Source organism: Carassius carassius, chromosome 39 (assembly GCF_963082965.1).
Source record: "Carassius carassius chromosome 39, fCarCar2.1, whole genome shotgun sequence".
In the NCBI taxonomy this organism is placed as follows: Eukaryota; Metazoa; Chordata; class Actinopteri; order Cypriniformes; family Cyprinidae; genus Carassius; species Carassius carassius.
Window position 1 is genome coordinate 9,403,632 of NC_081793.1, and position 6,000 is coordinate 9,409,631.

A 6,000-nucleotide genomic window follows, 5' to 3' on the forward strand; every position below is an offset into this window, starting at 1 on the left:
AAATTTGAATTTAGCAGCTGATGATATGACGCTAATCAAGATGAAATGACGCTAATCTCGCTGGTGTGGTTGTATTAAATATAGAAAATATTAATCCCTTTTTCGTCTTTTGGAAGCTGCAGTAAAAATCCACTTGGCTCAAAAATCTGAGGGGGCACATGAATGGGCATGACGCCTCGGCTTCTGAATATAAACGCATACGCTAGCCTACTGATATCTGAGAATTACCATGTTAAAAGATAGTTCACCCAAGAATTGAAATTCTGTCATATTCAATTCAATTCAAGTTTATTTGTATAGCGCTTTTTACAATACAAATCGTTACAAAGCAACTTTACAGAAAATTATGTTTCTACAATATTTAGTAATAGCTTATAAGTGGTGACTGTCAGTTTGTGCACGTATGACAGGATTTGTAGAAAAATTTATACAAGACGTAGTCAGCCAGACGATGAACATTATTAATATTATTAATAATTAATAATTAATAATTATTATATGATGCAGTCAAACTTGTAGCAATATTTGTTAGTTTTGTTTGTTGATTCAGGGTTAGCATCATCTGAGGTCCTGTGAGGGTCAGCATCATCTCTTCTCAGGTGTTCTGGATCCAGACTGGAGCTTGTGTAAATCCCGTGGCAAAACATAGAAACAAATAGAGACATCATTAGCATAGCTGCTGATCCAACAAAGTAAAATTAATCAGTTTAACCCAAGCTAAAGAATAAAAATGCGCATTTGATCAGATGCAACTACACTCACAATTTAAGATACATTATTCAAATGCTTGGCGAAAGAGATGCGTTTTTATTCTAGATTTAAACAGAGAGAGTGTGTCTGAACCCCGAACATTATCAGGAAGGCTATTCCAGAGTTTGGGAGCCAAATGTGAAAAAGCTCTACCTCCTTTAGTGGATTTTGCTATCCTAGGAACTACCAAAAGTCCAGCATTTTGTGACCTAAGGGAGCGTGACGTAACATGGTATAAGGCTAGTTAGGTACGCAGGAGCTAAACCATTTAGGGCCTTATAGGTAAGTAATGATAATTTGTAACTGATACGGAACTTAATAGGTAGCCAGTGCAGAGACTGTAAAATTGGGGTAATATGATCATATTTTCTTGACCTGGTAAAGACTCTAGCTGCTGCATTTTGGACTACCTATAGCTTGTTTATTCTCATTTGTAAGTAGCTTTGGATAAAAGCGTCTGCTAAATGATTAGATGTAAATGTAAATGTTTATTCAAGAAGCAGGACAACCACCTAGAAGTGCATTACAATAGTCCAGTCTAGAGGTCATAAATGCATGAACTAGCTTTTCTGCATCAGAAACAGATGATAACATGTTTCGTAGCTTGGCAATGTTTCTAAGATGGAAGAATGCAGTTTTTGTAACATGGGAAATATGATTTTCAAAAGACAAGTTGCTGTCTAATATAACACCCAGATTTTTGACTGTAGAGGAAGTAACAGTACATTCGTCTAGTTGCAGATTGTAATCTACAAGATTCTGTGTAGTGTTTTTTGGTCCAATAATTAATATCTCTGTCTTATCCTAATTTAATTGGAGAAAATTATTTGTCATCCAATCTTTTACATTTTTAACAAACTCTGTTAGCTTAGATAATTTAGAAGTTTCATCTGGTCTCGTTGAGATATATAGCTGAGTATCATCAGCATAACAGTGGAAGCTAATTCCGTATTTTCTAATAATATTACCAAGGGGCAACATGTATATTGAAAATAGAAGGGGACCTAGGACGGATCCTCCCCATTTAAGTAAACAAAATGGTAGCGATCGGACAGGTAGGATCTAAACCATCTTAGAGCCTGCCCTTGAATACCTGTATAGTTTTGTAATCGATCTATGAGTATGTCATGATCTATGGTGTCGACACAGCACTAAGATCAAGTAAGACTAGCAATGAGATGCAGCCTCGATCTGATGCAAGAAGCAGGTCAATTGTAATTTTAATTTAATTTAGATCATTTTTGTGCAGGAAGGTGTTCAATTGAGCAGACACAACTTTTTCTAAAATTTTAGACATAAATGGAAGATTTGAAATAGGCCTATAATTTGCCAGTTCACTAGGATCGAGTTTTGGTTTCGTAATAAGAGGCTTAATAACCGCCAGCTTGAATGGTTTTGGGACATGATCTAAAGATAACGTCGAGTTAATGATATTGAGAAGCCGTTCTTCGGCTACAGGTAACAACTCTTTCAGTAATTTAGTAGGTACAGGATATAATAAACATGTTGTTGGTTTAGATACAGTGATAAGTTTATTTAGCTCTTCCTGTCCTATATTTGTAAAGCACTGCAGTTTATCTTTGGGTGCGATGGATGAAACTGAAGTGTTAGACGCTGTAGAATCTACATTCGCTATTTTATTTCTAATTTTATCTATTTTATCAGTGAAGAAATTCATAAAGTCATTACTATTAAACGTTGGTGGAAAATTTGAATCAGGTGGCGTCTGGTAATTTGTTAATTTAGCCACTGTGCTAAATAAAAACCTTGGATTGTTTTGGTTATTTTCTATGAGTTTGTGTATATGCTCTGTCCTAGCAGTTTTTATAGCCTGTCTATAGCTGGACATACTGTTTTTCCATGCAATTCTAAAAACTTCCAAGTTAGTTTTTCTCCATTTGCGTTCAAGACTACGAGTTACTTTCTTGAGAGAGTGAGTATTACTGTTATACCATGGCACAGTACGTTTTTCTCTAACCTTTTTCAATTTGATGGGGGCACCAGCTTCTAATGTATTAGAGAAAATAGTGCCCATGTTGTCAGTCATTTCGTCTAGTTCATGTGTATTTTTGGATACAAATAGCAGTTGAGATAGATCAGGCAGGTTATTTACAAATCTATCTTTGGTGGCTGGAACAAAAGTTCTGCCCAGACGGTAACGGTGAGACATATAGTTAATATCAGTGATACGCAGCATGCACGATACAAGGAAATGGTCTGTACAACTTGACAATCAAGTTTTGTAAATATTTACTAGCAAACTAGAGACTTGATTGACCATGCGACCTGGTTGTTCACAACACCACACTACTACTAAATATTGTAGAAACTTAATTTTCTGTAAAGTTGCTTTGTATTGATTTGTATTGTAAAAAAGCGCTGTACAAAAAAAAAACTTGAATTGAATTGAATTGAACTGTGGCCTGGACTTGGGTTGAAGCACAGTTGGACTATATAATGTAGGGGAGAGAAGACATTATTTGTACTTGATGAATGTTCTTATAATGTTGATAGAAAACATTCTTAGCACAAAGTTCTTGGAACAACTTAAGGACGTTAATTGTACTTGATGAATTTTCTTATAATTTTGACAGAAAACTTTCTTAAAACAATGTTTTTGGAACATCTTTGGGACGTTATTTGTACTTAATGTCATTCTCATAATGTTGAGAGGAAACATTTTTAGAACAACATTCTTGGAATGTTCCTGTATTGTTATTATTATAATTTTTTAATTAAAAATAAATTGCTAAATGTTATGGTGTTATTACAAATCATTCTGAGAACAGTATCCATGTCCCTACAATTACAGGCTACATCATGAACGTTATAAAATGGGAGAAACATCTTTAGAAAAAAATTCTTATTTAAAACATGAATAGAATAGAATAGAATAGAACAGAATATAATATGATAGAACATTTTTTTTATTAAATATAAAACTACAACCTCGAGAAGGTGGTGACAAATCACCTGAATTGGTCACTGAATCTTTTATAATTTATAATTATAAATTATATATATATTTTATAATTTAAGTCATAATTACAGTAATTAAGAATGTCATACACTAATGTCATAAAATGATTTTGTTTAGCCATTTAGAAAAAAAAAAAAGTTTTTTAAAAGGTATTTCAACTCAATATATATTTGTGAGTTGAACTCAAAAGCTACAACCCGAATTCCGGAAAAGTTGGGACGTTTTTTAAATTTTAATAAAATGGAAACTAAAGGAATTTCAAATCACATGAGCCAATATTTTATTCACAATAGAACATAGATAACGTAGCAAATGTTTAAACTGAGAAATTTTACACTTTTATCCACTTAATTAGCTCATTTAAAATTTAATGCCTGCTACAGGTCTCAAAAAAGTTGGCACGGGGGCAACAAATGGCTAAAAAAGCAAGCATTTTTGAAAAGATTCAGCTGGGAGAACATCTAGTGATTAATTAAGTTAAATGATATCAGGTCTGTAACATGATTAGCTATAAAAGCTTTGTCTTAGAGAAGCAGAGTCTCTCAGAAGTAAAGATGGGCAGAGGCTCTCCAATCTGTGAAAGACTGCGTAAAAAAATTGTGGAAAACTTTAAAAACAATGTTCCTCAACGTCAAATTGCAAAGGCTTTGCAAATCTCATCATCTACAGTGCATAACATCATCAAAAAATTCAGAGAAACTGGAGAAATCTCTATGCGTAAGGGACAAGGCCGGAGACCTTTATTGGATGCCCGTGGTCTTCGGGCTCTCAGACGACACTGCATCACTCATCGGCATGATTGTGTCAATGACATTACTAAATGGGCCCAGGAATACTTTCAGAAACCACTGTCGGTAAACACAATCTGCCGTGCCATCAGCAGATGCCAACTAAAGCTCTATCATGCAAAAAGGAAGCCATATGTGAACATGGTCCAGAAGCGCCGTCGTGTCCTGTGGGCCAAGGCTCATTTAAAATGGACTATTTCAAAGTGGAATAGTGTTTTATGGTCAGACGAGTCCAAATTTGACATTCTTGTTGGAAATCACGGACGCCGTGTCCTCCGGGCTAAAGAGGAGGGAGACCTTCCAGCATGTTATCAGCGTTCAGTTCAAAAGCCAGCATCTCTGATGATATGGGGGTGCATAAGTGCATACGGTATGGGCAGCTTGCATGTTTTGGAAGGCTCTGTGAATGCTGAAAGGTATATAAAGGTTTTAGAGCAACATATGCTTCCCTCCAAACAACGTCTATTTCAGGGAAGGCCTTGTTTATTTCAGCAGGACAATGCAAAACCACATACTGCAGCTATAACAACAGCATGGCTTCGTCGTAGAAGAGTCCGGGTGCTAACCTGGCCTGCCTGCAGTCCAGATCTTTCACCTATAGAGAACATTTGGCGCATCATTAAACGAAAAATACGTCAAAGACGACCACGAACTCTTCAGCAGCTGGAAATCTATATAAGGCAAGAATGGGAGCAAATTCCAACAGCAAAACTCCAGCAACTCATAGCCTCAATGCCCAGACGTCTTCAAACTGTTTTGAAAAGAAAAGGAGATGCTACACCATGGTAAACATGCCCCGTCCCAACTATTTTGAGACCTGTAGCAGAAATCGAAATTGAAATGAGCTCATTTTGTGCATAAAATTGTAAACTTTCTCAGTTTAAACATTTGCTATGTTATCTATGTTCTATTGTGAATAAAATATTGGCTCATGTGATTTGAAAGTCTTTTAGTTTTCATTTTATTAAAATTTAAAAAACGTCCCAACTTTTCCGGAATTCGGGTTGTAAAAGACGTGCATGCTAAACATTAACTTTACCATAGTAAACATGGTAAATGCAACCACTTGGAGAAATCAGACGTCAGCTTCTTATTTTCTATCACAATTGTGTATTTATTTAGTAACATATTTTATCTGAGAGTTTAACTCCACGTAGCATATCATCAAAATATAATAATGATTTTTGTTCGGGAGCTTTTATAAAAATAGAGCGTCAGCGCTGCGGATCATTTCAGAAAGATAACAGCTACAACACCAGCATTAAACACTTTTTTTAAATAAGTTGAGCTCAAAACTCACTTTCAGTCAGCAGCGAGTGTTTGAAATAACTTGATCTGATGTGGATTATAATCACCATTATATTATGTCACAAGTCTCGTCGAGAGATTAGCTCCACGTGGCCTATCATAAAAATGTAATAATGTTTTATGTTCGGGAGCTTTTATAAAAATAGAGATATTATCATTCATTCTAAATGTGAC